This window comes from Bufo bufo, chromosome 7 (assembly GCF_905171765.1).
Source record: "Bufo bufo chromosome 7, aBufBuf1.1, whole genome shotgun sequence".
Lineage (NCBI taxonomy): Eukaryota > Metazoa > Chordata > Amphibia > Anura > Bufonidae > Bufo > Bufo bufo.
The window spans coordinates 199,297,796-199,316,591 of NC_053395.1; the positions used below are offsets into that span (position 1 = coordinate 199,297,796).

Below are 18,796 nucleotides of genomic sequence, written 5' to 3' on the forward strand. Positions count from 1 at the left end.
GACCTTCGCACATAGCCTGAGCAGGGCATGACACCATGCTGCAGGAACTTGTTAAAAAATACTTTTTACTGGAAAACCCATTTAAGGATCGGGCTCCGCAGGATTACAATATCCTCTATGAGTTATTGAATGTATGAAAATTATACTATGCCAATGTATGCCTTTGGAAAAAAGTTTGAGCCACCTTACGACCATTGCAAATAATTCAATATAATTTGCGGTGGACACTGTCTTCGTGGAGTGCTGTCCTTCTAGAATGTATTAGGAATGGATGTCAGTGGCCACTTACCCTTCTAACAGCCCCTATACACATTAAAGTGTTGTTACCCGACAATAGAACATGTAGCGGGGGAGCTCCCCTGATGGATGACAACTGGAGAGAGAAAGATCGGCCGTGTGCAATGTCAGCCTCAATCCTTTGCTTCTCCCAGGAGGTAAGCCGCCGCCAAAGGTATCTTTCTATTTTCTCCCCATTGAGCCAAACCGAAAGTGTACAAGTATCGGATAGTCAGGAGAGATGTTAGCGGATCGAGCATACAGCTGACCATTGAAGGTGTATGTGTATGGGAGTATATCGCTAGGATACCCTACAAATATCAGATAGGTGCGGGTCCCAGAGATCCTATCTCCACAATGGAGCCTTCGAAGTGAAGGGAGAGCAGCTGAGCATGCGCAGCAGCCCTCCATTCACCGCTGAGGGAGTTTTCGAAATGGCAGCTATTTCCAGCATTCCCATAGTGGTGAATGGAGAGGTGGTTGCACTTGTGAGGTTTGCTCTCCATTCACTGCTATGGGACTTGCAAAAAAATAGCTGATCGGGCGTGCTTGGCTATTTTCAGGAGCCTCATAGCGATGGACGGAGAGGAGGCTGCGCACATGGGTTGTGCTCACCTTCAGTTCAGAGGCCTAATTGTTCAGATCAGATCAATACCTCTTTACGGCTAAATGGAAAAAAAGGTCACATTATATTTACTTATTTATTTTATGCACTTCTATAGCACTACTATATTCCACAGCGCTTTACAGACATCAGCATCATGCTCTTCCCAATGGGGCTCGCAATCTAAGTTCCCTATCAGCCCTATCAGTACGTCTTTGGAGTTATTGTATGAAACAGTCCTGTCTCCTTCTCACGACCATTTTAGAAACGTTGCTGGCATTGTCCCTGTTTCCTGCGCAGTGAAATAGATAATTTCCTGATTCCATCGCTCGTCCTGTGTTGTGATAATCGGCCATAGAGACAGTCCTGGGCCCTGCCAGCTCTGCAGCTCTCGGCCCCGTGTTTCAGGGCTGGCTAACACGCAGCAGATGTACTGGGATTATTTATGGCATGCTTTACAGCAGGGATGTTGGCTGACAAGTTAATGGTGCACCCTAAATGGATTGTTTTGCATAAAAAAAATGTATCATGTGGGTGATTACAGCCTGCTGTAACCCTTTCATTGCCCTGGAGTTCAGCAGTCACTCTTCATTGGTCGCCATAAGATTGTAAGCCTTAAATACAGTTGAGCTGAAAGCATTATGTAATCACTAATTATAAAGAATAGATGCCAGCTTGGTTATAATTTCATTTATTTGGACATATTAGTCACAGGGGGGGGAATGAAACAAACATTGGCAATCTGTAGGATTTGAGTCAAAATAAGTGAGGGTATTGTTCTCAAGAGCTTGCAATTTGCCTCCTTCAAGAGCATTTCCTTTTAAATTCTTTGCATGGTCTTCTTGGATCAAAATCTCTTGTCTGGGAAAGATGAAGGCAGCCAGTATATCCACCATTCCAGCTCCCAGAGGGATCATTATCCACCTTTCCTATCTTTCTGAACGGCAAGTCTGCCTAGTTGTGTAGGTGTGCATCCAGTCTTCATTCATACTTGATATATAAGAAGATTTGCTTTTCAGGAATCTAGAAAAATTGTGTGAAAACCCTTTTTTTTTTTTATAAATGACAAACATCTGAAGGATTCATATTTAAATAATAATTGTACTTTTAGACAACTTTGCATAAATCAAAAGAACAGCCATTTATGAGAAACTTTGTAATATATCTTATCAGAGAAATCAGAGAAATATGCTTTGTTCTAAAGTTATCAGCTATTGTAGTGTTCGGTTACTCCTCGATCCTTGTTGCGCCCAAGGATTGCACTGTAGCGGTGCTAGAATATAAATAAATGCGTTCACAGCGCATTTCATATTTATGTCGTGACTGCAACCCCAGAATCGCAAAAAATCCAACACTGCTGGATTTTCTTAGATTCTGGGGTTGTGGTCGTGGCAAACATGCGAGTCACACTGCGACCCCATTCATTTCTATACTAGCACTGCTACACTGCAATCCCACTGCAATCGTTGGGTGCAATAGCTGTCATGCGACCAAGATCTCCATGTAGCGGAACTCTTATCCAGGGCTGGGACAAGGCCATTTGGTGCCCAGGGCGAAGATGGCAAACTGCGCCCCCCCCCCCCCCCCCCGTTTTTAAGAAAGAATCAATGTTGTTTCAAAACAAGAATATACTTAAAGCAATAGAACAAAGGACTGTGGGACTTTGAAAGTCACAGACACTATAAAGTTCCCCCCCATCATCATGTGCCAGTATAAAGTCCCCCCCATCATCATGTGCCAGTTTTGTAATAAGCCCCCCCAATGTGCCAGTAACACTATTGTAAAAAAAAACAAAAAAAAACCACTTATACTTACCTAAGTGTCAGCGATGCGATGCAGCCTCCTTCTGTATCCCACGCTGTAATGTAAGGCTCAGGCGGCACGATGACGTCATTGCGCCGGCCTCTGATAGGCTGCCGGCCTAGTGCCTGCAGCCAGGGGCGTACATAAAAATCACTGGGCCCCATAGCAGGAATCTAAATTGGGCCCCCATTCCCCTTTTATAGCCCCTCCCTTTGTTCCATGAACTATTCTTGCTGCTGCGTTTTATAATTTATGCCATCAGGGCCGGAATGGGATTACAAAACAGCCCTGGCACACAAAAGAGGTATAATAGATGCAGATGTATATTATATACAGCAGTGTACAGTTATGTGAGGTACGCGGTATAATAGATGCAGTGTGTACAGGTATATAGTATATTCCCTAGTGTTCTGATATGTGAGGTACAGGGTATAATAGATGCAGTGTGTACAGGTATATAGTATATACAGCAGTGTACTGATATGTGAGGTACGGGGTATAATATATGCAGTGTATACAGTATATACAGTAGTGTAATATGTGAGGTACGAGGTATAATAGATGCAGTGTGTACAGGTATATAGTAAATACAGCAGTGTATTGACACCTCGTACCTCACATATCAGTACACTGCTGTATATACTATATATCTGTACACACTGCATCTATTATACCTCGTACCTCACATATATAGTATATACAGAAGTGTACTGATATCTGTACACACAGCATCTATTATACCTCATACCTCACATATCAGTGCACTGCGGTATATACTATATATCTGTACATATTGCATGTATAATACTGTGTAATATATGCAGTGTGTGTGCATGTATGTGTGTGTATATATATATATATATATATATATATACAGAGCAGTGTATTGATGTGACACATAGAAGGTATAATACTGTAGATGCAGTGTTTATAGAAATATGTGGTCAGTTATGCATTATAGTCACTGTGAGGTACATGAGGTAGTGGTAACTGTCTGAAGTAGTATACATGAGTGAGCAATGAGTAAAAACAGGGCATGGAGGGGGGGGGGGTAAATGATGAAAAGTGGAGGACCTCCTCTTACCTCTCCATTCCAGTCTGTATGGATCAATACAGAGCTGCTTGTGAACTTTTAATACTTGCTGTTAGGGGTTGAAGGACCTGTGATGATGTCATCACAGGTCCTGGCAGATGTACCTTTGAAACCTAGGAACTACACCATTTTTGGTGCAGTTCCTTTGCTAGATTCTGCAGGACCTGTGATGTTGAAGATGATGTCATCACAGGTCCTGGCAGATGCACTGTTCTAACCTGGGAACTACACTTTACACTGTGCAGTTCCCTTACAGGACCTGTGATGAAACCATCAAAGGTCCTGTGACGAAACCATCAAAGGTCCTGTGACCATCAAAGGTCCTTTAGCTTTAGAAAGGTAAACAGGAGTAATTAGGGGGCGGGGCCTCTCCTCCACTTCGGTGCCTGCCTGCAGCCTATCAGAGGAAAGGGAAAGGACACGCCTCTCCCTCCCCTGCACCTCCGCTGGCACAGACAGTTTACAATGGAGATGAGCGCAATGGAAGCGCTCATCTCCCTGTGCCCGGCGGCGGCTGCTCACTTGGGGGGGGGGGGGTCATTTTAGTTGGGGGGGCACATGGGGGGGCACAGCATGATGTAGGGGGGGCCGTGGCCCCCTCTGGCCCCCCCCTGGCGACGCCACTGCTGCTGGCACTTCACCTGCGCCCCCCTCCTGTCCGCAAATGGTAGCGCCCAGGGCACCCGCTCCTTCGGCCCCTGCCTTGTACCGGCCCTGCTCTTATCCCCCTCCCCCTTTTCTTAACTCCTCCTCTCTTTTTGAAATGTATCTGAAATTCATCTTGAGAAGCCAAAATGGGCTGTCTACTCACTAAAGGATCAAATTACTTAATACTGTTGAAGTCTATGGAGAAGGGAGGTGGGGAGGAAGTGTACATGGACCAGATGGCACAGGAATATTTCAGCAGCTAATAGTATGTCTTTTATCTCTCCCCAACTGCTTTATTCACATCTATACTGCTCAGTACTTCTCTATGATGTCCTGTATGCTGTTTCCGACTGATTCTGGGTGAATGAGAAAGGGTTAGGGAGCAAATTCTGCTGTCTCCATGTGTATTTTATGGGCAGGCAGGATAAGCAGCTAGCTTTCATCAGCTCAGAGACACCTGAGAATTATAGATGCAGCAAGTGCGAGATACAGTTATATAATGGCCAGATATAGCATTATCACTCATGTATACACGCATTAGAGCTTATTCTGAAAAATTTTCTGCCAGTTCAGGTACTCTTGAATGGTGTGTTTTTTTTGGGGGGGTTTTTTTGTTTGTTTTTTTTCCATTTGTTTTTGGAGCAAATGCTCTTTATAAAATACAGGGTTATGTTATGCTGCTTGGATCATTTGCTAGTTGTTGTGACGTTATAAATTATTATAGCATACTATGCATTTTATTTTGACCTCATACACACAGACGTATCTGTTTTGTGATCCGCAAAATACGGATTCCTCCCATGTGCCATCACATTTTTTGCTGACCTATTGACTACACCCGGCTCATGGATTGCATTTTGCGGACCAGTATAGGACAAGTTCTGTAATTTGCAGAATGACATACGGATGCGGACAGCACACTGTGCCTTGTCTGCATGAGGCCTTATTTAGCTTTTTGTTAATTATGTATTAAGTACATATTTCAGATTTATCAGATTATTTTGGATTAGTTCTTTACTTGGTGCAATAAAAGTAAAAGGCACTGATGTTGTCTCCCGTCCGTTTTCATTTTTAATAAGTAGCTGGCCAACATAAAAACATACAGATTCATAATAGGTGTTCGTTATTTTCTGAGATTTGTTAGTCTCCTGCGGCCCCATTTAATGGCCAGAATTGACCAGAATAATCGTTAATTTCTGTAGGGCAGACTGGCTTTGTATCCTAGAACAGGGTTCCTCAACTCCGGTCCTCAGGGCCCACCTGCCGGTCATGTTTTCAGGATTTCCTTAGTATTGAGCAGGTGATATAATTAGTGTCAGTGCATCAGGACTTACCACAGGTATTCATTCTGAGGTATATTCTCAAATCGTGACCGGTAGGTGGGCCTTGAGGACTGAAGTTGAGGAACACTGTCCTAGAACATTGCCTCACATCTTTTAGAAGGCAGGACAGGAGGAGACTACACTGCCAGGCTACTGTGCAGCAACTACTGGTTATAGGATAATGTTAAAGGCCTGTTGTAGTAAATACTTGTATTTCCCCCAAAATAAATATTTTGGATATTTTTTTTCTTAAAAGTCTGCATTGTGTCGTTGCTCTGTTATTCCCTTTAAAAAATTGTGGTTTAAATTGACAGCTGGGCATCTCACACACACGGTCAGCTCTTATTGGAAAGTGTCCCTGTATGTAGGGACACCCCTCCCCCTAACTGGTAACACCCAGTTGTCAATTTAATCACACATTTCCAGTAGGAATAACAGGGAAACAGTACAACAAATATAAGGTATAAGAGAAGATGCTCCAGCATTGTTATAGTATGAGGAATACAATTATTTACTACAGTCTGGAGAACTGACAGACTCGCTCTTTCTCTCAAAATAATATAAAAATGAGGCAAAGGCTCCACAGCAAGTATTGCAAAATTTTCAACATGACCAGAACATTTTTGTGATAGTTGTATAGGCATTTACTAATCATTCTCTATTTAAACACTCAATGACACAATGTGACTCAGCAGCGACTTCATGTTGGCGGGGAACCATAGCCCCATGGACATTGCCGCAATATGAAGACTCAAAGTGCAAGAAGAAAAGTAACTAAAGTAACTTTGTGACTAATCTCGCAATTTTATTGCGACCAGCTGGTTTTAATGTTTGAATTTTATATTTCCTTATTTAATCGTTTTGTATTTCTGTTGCAGTGTGCAAGAGTGATGTCACAGAACTGACTGCGTATCTTAAAGTAAGTGAACATTTATACAAACAGGCACTTGTTGTATATTGGGTTTCCTTTACATAGTCCTCCCTTTCTTGGTTTCCCGATACTGTAGCAATGTACTGCCCATGCTCTACTTCGGCATGATGTGTCCAAGTATCAGATAGTACCTTAGGTCAGATGGTGACAAGTGGTGACATCACTTCAAGGGGTTTTCTAACTAAGGTTTTCCATATCCAAAGTTGAACAGTATAAAATACTGCAATATACTTACCATATTGATTCTGTGCTGTTTCCTCACCAGTGATCCCCGGTCCTTCTTGTTCACCACCCGTGCGTGATGACGTTACATGGTGACAAAAATGACAGTGACGGAAAATGTTTGCATTGATTGCTTATCCGCACATCTGTATAATGCTTCTGCTGTAAAGGCGCAAGAACTGTCTGCTGTACCGCCACCCGTCTCCAATTTACTATAATACAACACTCTGGAGTCCGACAGGGACTGACAGTTGTCTAACAGTTATCAGTCACGATTATCAGCCCTTTTTCCTGATAAACTTTGGGTAAATCATTGGATTGGACAGGGGAAACCAATCCTGTCCGATCTATGGGCCAGATTTATTATTAGGACACGCCATTTGTGGTGTGAAACAAACGCAAACTGCATGTTTACAACTTTTTCAAAGCCACTTGAGCAAAATGTTTTTCACCGCAAAGTGGCGTGACGAGGGTGGGAGGGGGTCGGTGGCTCCACCACATTTATCATCTTTTACTCCGTCCAGTTTTCTGGGGTAGAAGAACGCTTAAAAGGGTTTTCCAAGACTTTACATCCTCTGGATAGGTCATCAGTATCTGATCGGTGGGGGTCCAACAAATGGGAGCCCCGCCGATCAGCTGTTTGAGACGGCCTTCTCCTCACTCACCAAACGCAGAGCCGTACATTGTATAGTGGTATAGCAGCTCAGCCTTATTCATTTCTATGGGGCTGAGCTGTGCCAAGGCCATGTGACCGATGAATGTGATGTCACTGGCCTAGGAAAAGCTGAGAGAAGGCCGCGGCGCTACTGCAAACGCCGCTAACTTCTCAAATAGCTGATCGGCAGGGGTCCTGGGTGTCGGACCCCCAACGTTCAGATACTGATGGCGACCTATCCTGAGGATAGGTCATCAGTTGTAAAGTCTTGGAAAACCCCTTTAAATCTACGTCCCTAAATGCACAGACGGCCTGTGACAAGGCGTACGCCTCCGGCAGCCGGCAGGCTATGGTAGATCCGGCAGCCACCGGGCTAAGATATATCATCCCTTATGTTTCTACTAATGTATGAAGTATGGAAGGCATCTTCCAGTCCATAGTTGTTCGACTTTGGTCACAAGTTGCTTAAAACGAAGGTACCCACCAGTAAAAATCTATTGCCAATGGGCTTTGATATTCAAAAGTGCTGAGGGATTGTAAAATACATGTGGGGAAAAAAAATCTAAAATCCTCTCCAAATGTAGTGTATGTGTTGATTGGAGTGAGGGATAAATCAGGAGGGTTAACCAAAAATTTTATAAAAATAATATTTCGATTTTAGTCTTCATAAAAGCTGCTTGATAGCAATAACAATATAGTAATCAGTTCATCGGTATATGGTCCATGTCAGTGTGTCTGTACTGAAGGTGGCCTGCTGGAGGTCAGAGACCCCTTCTCCGGCCTCTGTGTGACTGCCTTGTCGTCTTATAGCAGCAACCCCCAACAGACAGAGCCTCCCTGTCCCTGTCAGTCATATATATCCTAGATATTGGTGCTTCTTCCTCTTCATATATATGGAAAACTTCAAATATAGGCTTAGACGTACCTGTACAGAATTTCCATCCCCTTGTGTATTCATATACTTGATGTCAGTAAAGTGCGTAGTGAAGCTTTTACAATATATACCATTAAATTAATACTGTATCACATAATATCTAACCGGGATCTTCGGAGGATGATACACCTTTCCCAAAGCTCATTTAACTGTGTGGAAATTGCATTGCAACCCTCACTTCTCAACAATATTTTGTCAGATGATGATATAAAAAAGATACATCTGAACGGAGACGTTCTCTATAATTTGCCAGTCCTTTATATACCCTTCAGTGTTTTGGCTTTTTTCTGTTTGCTTTTTTCTTTTATGTGGATTTGTGCCAGCTGAATGCTTGCTTCATTGTGAGCTGAATAAGACAATCACAAGTCAGGCATGCAACCCTTCTAATGCAAAATAGATAAAGGGGAGTGTTCGGACAGATCGCTTATTTTATATGTAGAACGAGGATGGGCCACATATGGAAGGCAAGGGCAGCCATTCCCAGACACGGGCTTGTGAATGAGAAGTTGAGTCAATTTTCACCTCTGCGTTCGGTAAATCCACTAGTCTGTTCCGGCAGAGGAGCAGACTATTGGGATTACTATATCTGGCATAGCTGGTCACTGCCAAGGTCTGTCAGATACCCATTCACTGTAACGGGATCCAGCAAGAATGATGGTTTTCTGATGGAAAAATACCACTGCATTCTTCCCGGAAACCTGACGGATCTTATTATAGTAAATGGAGTCCGGCAGTGTCTGCGTACGCCGGATATTGTAATTCCAGTAGTTTGCTTCTCTGCCAAAACAGAATACCGAACACAGATGTGGACGAAGCCTTAGCTGAAAAATACTGAGATGATCTTTCATAGTCTGAAGAATTTGGATGGCTTTACCATATTTTCTTATCTTATTTTCCAGTAGGACCAACCATTGAAAAACATGGTAAGCCTGATGGTCTAGACCAGTGATGGCGAAACCTTTAGAGACAGAGTGCCCAAACTGCAACCAAAAACCCACTTATTTATCGCAAAGTGCCAACAGGGTAATTTACCCTGAATATTACAGTCTATACAATATATCTTCCATGTACTTTATCATTTAGCTATAACAGCCTGCCTACATTCAGTGCGCTGCCTGTGCCGTTCATAGCGCGCCCTGCGCTGATGAATGGAAGGAGAAGTCTAAGGCATATTGGCACATCTTAGACTTTTTCCAAGGAGCGGGTGCCCACAGAGAGGGCTCTAAGCGCCCCCTCTGGCACCACTGGTCTAGACAGAGGTTATGTGGCCCTGGGGTTCTTCATCTCTTGCAAAACCAGCTCACCCTTACAGAGGAGCAATACCTAGATGTCAAGATCTTGGAGATGCTTGAATGGCAGTCTGGAGATTTGGTGTGGGGGTGAGCACTTGTTCTTGGCCCTGCAGGGTATTTTGGCTCTGAGTTGTTTTTTTTTTTTTTACTTTTTTGGTAGGGCTTGCATTAAGCTGCCCATACACATTCAATAGCTATCTCTTCCAACTCCCTCCCAGCTTCCCTGTACAAATACACTTTCAGCCCAGCCAAACGTGTATGTGTATTCTATGGGGAGAGCAGAGAAAGCCGCTGCCAGACACATCTATCGGAAGAACAATAGGATTGTGTGAAAATATTCATTTTGCCCGATGCTTCCCAATGATCTCGGGGAGAGTCAGGAGCTCCCCACACGCTTTAAGGGTGTATTAGATACTTAGATGCTGCTAGCGATTGTCAACCGTCAGATAGCTAGTAGAGGACACGGATGCTATTACATGCAGCAATATTCTCCGCAACATGGGGAGGAGCGATCGCTATCCCATTGCTCATTCCCATGCAGGACAGAGGAGTGCCAGCAGCGGATCGCTATTAGGCAGCGCAATCTGCTGCCGGAAAATCCAGATCTTTCTGCATGCTGAAAGGTCTGGACTGCCCGATGAATGAGCGTTTGCTCTTTCATCGGGCATTAAGAGGTAGTATTAGACTGCCAGATGATCAGTAACGATCATTGGGCATAAAATCTGCCTGTCTAATATACCTTTTAGTTTGTCGGCGAACCCAGTGCGTACGGCCGACAAAAGACTAATGTATATGGCCAGCTTTAGACCACATACTATTGAATTTTTTTATTCACATCACTTTTTTGCACTTGAGGTAACGATAACCCAATCCAAACTTTATGAAAAAAGTATTAAAAAGTGTGAACTATATAGACAAACACTCATAAGCCAGATCTTGACAAATTTGAGCCATGTTGCTCATATGTTAGAAAAGTGAGCCATGTTCTAAGGAAAAAATATTTTGTCTCGTCTATCAGTAACGTCTGAGAAAAGTTGGGATGAAGTCTAGCAATGTAGGCTAAAGGTGGATTTAGACGGGCAGATGAGCAGCAGATAGTCGGGAATGAAGCCTCGTTCAGTGGGGGTGAAGCAGCACATTTACATGCAGCAATCACCTCCACAAATTTCACTCAATGAACGAGTGTTTCGCTCATTCATCTGGCGATCGGCTGCACCTTTACACAGGTAGATTGTTGGGAACGAGAGTCTAAAGCCACCTTAAACTGCAGAATCATTTTATTAGTAAGTGGGGGATCAGACAAAGCATCTGCCAATTGTAATTACAGCTCTTTGAGGTTGAACAAAGGGACAGTGTTCGTATCAAGTTACTTTCCAAAAACTATAAAAATGGCTATACAGCGATGGTCAAATAACTGAAATCGGGAATTATCAACAAAGTTTTATAAAAAGTTGTTGTATGGATCTGTAATGCAGTGCCTATATCCAGCCAACACCTCCATATCAGTGAACGACGCGTGCACTATTACACAGGACTTTTCCCCCAAGAGATCAACATTAAAGGGGTGATCTGGTCAATAACATTTTGGTAAATGGCTTGGAATGGTATAAAATCACCAAATAAGTAATACCATAGCAAACACTGCCGCTCATGTCCCTACGCTTCCCAGTTTATACTTCCCAGTCCCTCTCATATCAGAACTGAAAATGTGACTGCCCAGCCAATCACCAGTTGAGGTGGGCCATCACTGAAGGAAGTGATTGACTAAATTGTCACATTTTATCTCTCAAGATTATTACTTATTTTATATTACACCATTCCCAGACATTTTTATTTAAATGCCCAGATGACCCCTTTAAAACGACTTTCAAATTGTATCTATTGTTGTGGGTCCATACTTGTGGCAGGGTTGGCAATAGCACCTCACAGGCTCCCGCAGTTTAAAAGTCCAAATAATATTTATTTTTTTCCAAAATAAAACAAAATAGTGGCATCCAAGTTGTACATTCACTGGTATGAATCACACGGCAACAGGACATATAACATAAAGAATATATCTTGTCCGTCTGGGTTCTAACTAAACACAGGTTTCCTCACCTAAAACACTCAGCAACACAGGCAGCTTTACACAGCCAATAGGTGATACAGCTTCCATTCTTCTGACACTGAATAAGGCTCTCAGCCCTGTATTTATTCCCCCAGTAATGATCCCAGTAGCTATGCCTGGGTTTGCCTTGGGCTAGGGGAAATAGTTGTACTGGACTGGGGAGGGAATGGTAGGTCCCTCTATCAGCCTACCCACCATTCCATAAAAATCCAGGCCCATAAAACAAGTTAAAGAAAGTGCCTCAGCAAACTACACATTGCTGAAATCACCCAGCTTTCCTGGATTCTTTTACCTCACCCATCTGAGCATTCTGGGTGAGATATACACCCCTTCAGTACCTGCCACCATGCTACACTGGGGGTCATTTATTAAGAGACTTGCGACTATTTTAGTCATAAAAATAGTCTTAAGTCCCTTTTTTAACCGTCCGCTGACAACATTTGGTAGGGGTTTTATGCTGTGTTCGGCAGTTTGTTAGAGCGGGGGCGTGTTGGAGACCGTACCGGGGTCGGGACTACTCCAGGGGCTAGAGTCGTTTTTATGGCAGTGTAGGGGGGAATTTAAGACTGGAATAAATAACTAACCCCACTATCTTCACAATATAAATTATTTTTTTATTTATTTTTAAATTATTTTAAAAAAATAATAATAATAATAATACTTATATTGTGCCATTCTAAAATAATGCAAAACACATAAAAAAGTTACATTCTGATTTCTACAAATATGAGACAACATGACTAACATAAAGAATAGATTAAGGTTCCCATGAGTACATTTTCTGTTCATCTCGGAATTTAACTCAATCCAAATGCTCTTGTCTGTGGCGAGGAATAAGTCATAACTTGTAGTACCGTCACCCCGTCACAATACTGGCCTCTTCTCCTTGTTTCCACATGGTAAGAGGTCTACAAGTGAAAATAGCGCTCTGTCACCGGCATATTGAAGACACATGTACTCTGCTCTGGTTTTCTTTCACAAATGCTGACAAATGTATGGCAGGCTTTGAACTGGGGCCCAGTTAATCAGGAAGAGACAAATAACACATTGCTCGCAAATTACACTCAGGACCTCGCAGGCAGCCATGGGGTTAAAATGAGCTTGCTAGGAAGAACAAAAGATTATGCTAAGGAATGCAGCATCTAGAGAGGGCTATGTACTATATATGTGCTTTGTGTGCCTTCTTATATAGAAAGTAACAAGGGCTCTTCAGGATGTCTCCAGGATTCCTGCAGGGATATTTGCGCAGGGGCCTCTCAACAATACTGCGACGGTGAAATTTAATAAAACCTTTCTATTTTCTCCTGAACAGAATACCCATAGTACTCTAAATCCATTGATCTGCTAAGGGGGCATTCACACGACTGTATCCGTTTTGCGGTCCGCAAATTGTGGATCCGCAAACCACGGATAGCGACCATGTACGTTATGCATTTTGCTGATCATCACGTCCCGCCCTTTGTTAGAAAGACCTATTCTTGTCTGCAAAACGGACAAGCATAGAATATGTTCTATCTTTTTATTTTTACTTTTTTGCAGGGCCACGGAATGGACACTGTGTGCTGTCCGCATCTTTTGCGGCCCCCTTAAAATCAATGGGTCTGCCTCCGATTTGCGGACTGAAAATATGTTCATGTGAATGCCCCCTTCGTCAGAGGCTTTCCAATATTGAAAGGCAAAAATATAAGTATACAGGCTGCAGGCATCTGCCATTCACCCCCCCAAGAATGTATGTTTTGCAATATATTTTCCCCCGCTGTAGTTGTATTGAAATGCGCAGCCCACGGGAAAACGTAAGTTGGACTCCTGAAGTCTGTGGTTACATGTATAGATCAGGCTATTTTTCTCAGGGTGTATACCCAAAAATGTGGTATCATTGCAGTGTCAGAACCTAAGCTCAATGCTGGACCAGTCCAATGCTCCATTTAGCATGTAAGGCGATAATGTATCTGATGTCAAAGGGAAATGAATTGGACAAGTTGCATCGCCTTCTGTCTGAATCTATTGATTCCCTGGAGATTAGTAGCAGTAGAGGTGCCTGGTGGTCAATTATCCCTTCTACCTTTCTCTCCATAGTCTCAAAGCCCGCACATTAGATAGCTGACCTCCGAACGCTTGTTTGGCCGACAGCTATCACTTCTGATATCTGGCAGGGGCTTTTCTCCCAGGAGAAAGTAGACCCATATGGAGACTGTCATGCTGCACCCATAAGCATGAAATTGCAGTCTTGGACGACATTCACATAATGGATATGCTCAAAAACGGTAACTTGCAGAGTGACTGCAGTTATCCCCAATAACATTCTTTCCTTCCCCTTCTTCACACCAGAGTCATCCAGAAGCTTGGATATGTGGACTAGGCCCCTCACGCTGTATATATGCTTAGCAGTGCTCATTACGTAACTCCCATAGACTTCAATCAAGAGGGTCACCACTAAGAACGGCCACCTCTCCATTGATGTCAATGGGATAAAACTGGTGCCTGCACCAGGTTTATCACAGGGGCTGAGGCTGGATATACAAAAAAAAAAAACTGAAAAAGGAAAAATTCCACTCACCACATTATGTTGTAACAGCATGTCCATAGGAAATGTCCATACTCGGTGTCCAGGAAACGCTGATTTGGCAACAGGTTCAATAGATTCCCAAAAATTTTGAAAAATTCCGGCACTCAAACTGGACTATTAGGCTCCATTCACACGTCCGCAAAATGGGTCCGCATCCTTTCCGCAATTTTGCGGAAAGTGTGCGGACCCATTCATTCTCTATGGGGACGGAATGGATGCGGACAGCACACAGTGTGCTGTCTGCAGCCGCAATTGCGGAGCGCGCCCCCGATTTTGGGTACGCAGCTCCGCAAAAAGATAGAGCATGTCCTATTCTTGTCCGCAGCTTGCGGACAAGAATAGTCATTTCTATGGGGGTGACGGTCTGGTGTGTTGCGGACCCGCAATTTGCGGGTCCGCAACACACCACGGACGTGTGAATGTAGCCTTAGGGTCCATTCACACGTCCGTTGTTTCTTTCCTGATCTGTTCCGTTTTTTGCTGAACAGATCTGGACCAGATCTGGACCCATTCATTTTCAATGGGTCCTGAAAAAAATCTGACATTGAGCTGTCCGTTTTTTTCCAGGACCCATTGAAAATGAATGGGTCCAGATCTGGTCCAGATCTGTTCAGCAAAAAACGGAACAGATCAGGAAAGAAAAAACGGACGTGTGAATAAAGCCTTAACAATAATTATTTATTGAAAAAATCCATTAAAAAAATAAATAACCCAATTAAGGGGTTGTCCAGGTTCAGAGCAGAACGCGGACATACCCACATTTTCACCCAGGCAGCCCCCCTGATTTCCAAGGTTCAGTAATTTTTAGGTTTTAGCTAGAGCCGTGTGTATACTTACAGGGGTGTACATATTAGTCATTTTTACAATAGTCTTCGCTGATTCTACAAATTCATGCCTCAACCTTGTTCCTCTGTGTTTGCTAATGTAAATTTCGGTCTAGGAGGTGAAGCGATGGGCCGCCTAGTTGGCCTGTTTTTAATAAACCTAACATATGCTTATAAATGGCACACGTGGCCGTCAGGTCAGCCCAGTCACAGGTCCACCAGAGTCTAATTTATATTGTACTTTGTGCTAGTTTTCTACATTTCATCCATCAACTGTCGGGCACATTTATTAAGGCGATTACATTTTTAGCGTAATTTCCATAAAAATATAATGACATTCAGACACAACCCCATATTTTTCATGTCCTTTTTGTAAATCATGGAAAAAAAAGGGGACATGCTATTCAGGCGGCCGTCTGTGTGGCTTCTTTACAAAAGTTTGCATGGTTAGAGGGTGTCAGTAGGATGTCATGTCTGAGATGCTACTGGTCATGGTTTGTCAGCTGAACCCACAATCTAATGTGTCGGGGGGGGCCTTCCTAGTCACATCATACAGCCTAAGAGACAGGTCGGGCATTTGGGATTTTTAACATACCCAAGCCTTTTGTTCTCAAGGGAGATAAGCTGATACTAGAGGTGTCTGGCAGCAGCTTATTCCCCTCTCCTATTGAGAGTAGATACATGTTCAGAAGAGCCAAGCATGCATGTGCCTGAGGGGTTGGAAGAAATAGCTGTTGGCCATGGGAAACCCTATTAAACCAGGCATACAGCCTTTAGGGTTGATCATGGTGCCTAAAATGAGCCCCTTCTCTCTGCAATCGGTATTACTGTTGCAGAGAATTTCTTACTTTTAGTTATATGCAAATGAGGTTCTTGTAGCACCAAGGAGCTGGCCTTGCCCCTTAGAGCACTAACACTTCACCTCCGCCTGTCCCTGATACCACTTCCCCTCCCAGTGCAATTGACAGGAGCAGGCATCAGAACAGTGAGGATTGATGTGCCGATATAGTGAAGATCTCATTGCACATGCACCAATGGTATTGCTGCGCGAGATTTCAGGGCCAGGCATCGAAAGAGAGAGGATGCCTGGCCCTGTCAATTGCACTTGGACGGAAGTGGCAACAGGGGGAGGTGGAGTTGAAGTGGTGCTCTAAGGGGCAAGGCCAGGCCCTTTGTGCTACAAGCGGTGCTCCGAGGAGAGAAGAAGTGGTGCTCCGTGCACCTGATTTTCATATAACTAAAAGTAACAATTCCTCTGCATTGGTAATACTAATTGCAAGGAGAAAGGGCTTGTTTTAGTCACCCTGATTTACCCTACCAGGCAGTTAGCCATTAAATAGTGCTGTCTTCATGGTTACCAATCCGTTGTCACCTACGTGGACTGGAGAGAGCATCTATATACTTGCATACAGATGTATGTCTGAGTGACCAAAGGCAGCTCTCCATACCCTGCAAAAATGGCTGCCTGTTCTTGCTACTTCCTGTAGTACAGCTCCGAATGAACATTTCATTATGTCGCCAGAGACTATACTATTTTGGACTATTGTGCTTAGACCCATGGATAAAAATAGCTTGCATTTCAAAAGCAAAATTTTTAATTTCTGACGTTCTCAAATTGTATTAAACTTGTTAGAATATAATTCTCACATTGCCTTTGTGGCAAGTCAGAGTCTGTAATTATTATAGCAGGGTGTAGTAATTGTATATTTATTTTAACTTGTAGAACTACATTCTGCTGCAGCCAGAAGGGTGCAATTACAGCTTTCATGAAAATATTCTCAGCAAAGCACTGTTATTTCAGCAGAGGTGTCGTCAAAAGTGGCTCCGGCTCTGCGTGTTTAACCACTGCGCACAGCTGTTACAAACTATGTTAGGAACTCTCCAGGGAAAGCCTGTGCATCGCGTTGTGCCTAATGCGGGGCCTGAGGGGGCGGTGCCTGACTCAAAGAATTCAGGAACCCCTGTGTCATGCACCGCCCTCCCAGCCCCTGCACTAATACAGCGTATCAGTTTACCTCTGTGTGTTCCTTTACACAATCAGTATTTTTACCAAAGAGTAAAATATGCAAATGTAAATTCGTCTGACAACTAATAAGGTCAGCAGCTTCAATAGTAGGTTGTCAGTCAACAGTTTGTAAGCTCTAAATGTAAATCTGCCTGATTAGGAACCAGTATGGGAATGGAGGGCGTTACCCATGCATCTAAAGAGATGCACCGTGCATGACGCTTGGAATTAAGGGTGACAACCTTTTGTAGGAGAGAGAAAATCAGCCGTATTGGTTGTCAGCCTACATTCTGATATACAAATATGACCAAATAGAATTTGTCAGAAGCCGATGGACTTTATGAGTAGAGTCTTTTAGGTCCTTGTATTCTGTTAGTTGACTACCAACCAGTAACAACAACTGTGCAACATGGAGTTGTCAGCCAGCTTTCCAGACTGTATGCATCTGCATTTCTAGGCAGACTTGCATTTTTAGGTTCTCTCTATCTCTTACCATCCATGCTCTGTGAGTTTCACATTAATTCTGTAATTCTGATATATTCATGAAACAGGAAGCTCAGGATGATTTAGGTCACCCATATGGTGAAATTATAGGATTTTTTATTTTTTTTTTACAATTTGATTATCATCTTTTCATCTACTACAGTCTTTGGGGAGCACTGGACTACTTCTGATATAGATAAAGTTTGACTACCAGCAGCCACCACTAGGGGAGGTTACAGAGGTTGTGACTCAAGACAACCCCTTTTTAAGGAGAAGTCAGTGCAATGAGCACCTGATTACCGCTGGTCTGGCTTCTCGCACCCCTGGAGATCCGCTGTTTCTAAGCTTACATTTAACGAATAGCCATCCGTGTAATGCATGGTCACACTGCGCCCACTAGAGCTCTAATAGGCCAAATAGACAGATGTCAACCCCCTAAAGAGGTTCTCTGGGAATAATTTTATTTTTGCAAGTGCCCCCAGCCTGCCACCGTAAACAGAAGATTCATACTTACCTGCTCCCCGCCTCTCTGGTCTCTCGCACTGCCTCCCCGCATGTCCTTGTTCCAGTCCCCGTGCAGTGTTTACATTCGCCGCAGCATGGACCTGATCACATGCTCCTCTGCAGCCAATGACTGGCTTCAGCGGTGCATGGTCGCAAGCAGCACCTTACTGCTAAAGGCAGTCATTGGCTGCAGTGGAGCATCTGACCATGCCCCGGCAGATGTAAACACCGCATGGGGACTAGAACACGGACATGCGGGAGGCAGTGCGGAGTACCGGAGCGGCAGGCTGGGGTACTTGAAAAAAAAATGGAGCACATGTTCCCTGTTTGAATGGAGTGCAGACCATGCATGTGTGTCCACTGCTCCAATCAACTCTCTGGGGCTACTGGAGATAACTGAAGAGCACTGGGCTATCTCCGGCAGTCCTATAGAGATGAATGAAGCGATGGACACGCATGGATGTCTGCCGCTCCATTCAAATGTGGGAACACAAACCCAGCACTTGGTCAGCTGCCGATCAGAGACA

The 18,796-nt window shown here is 43.6% G+C and overlaps 1 protein-coding gene across 2 annotated transcripts in view; it reads left to right on the plus strand.

The window, feature by feature from the left end:
* The window catches only part of BAZ2B (bromodomain adjacent to zinc finger domain 2B), a 312,108-nt gene that overhangs the window by 69,747 nt on the left and 223,565 nt on the right, over positions 1–18,796 (plus strand). For both annotated transcript variants that reach the window (XM_040441910.1, XM_040441913.1), the window contains exon 2: positions 6,625–6,665. The gene's annotated coding sequence lies outside the window, so the exon portion shown is untranslated. The remainder of the gene's footprint in view (positions 1–6,624; positions 6,666–18,796) is intronic.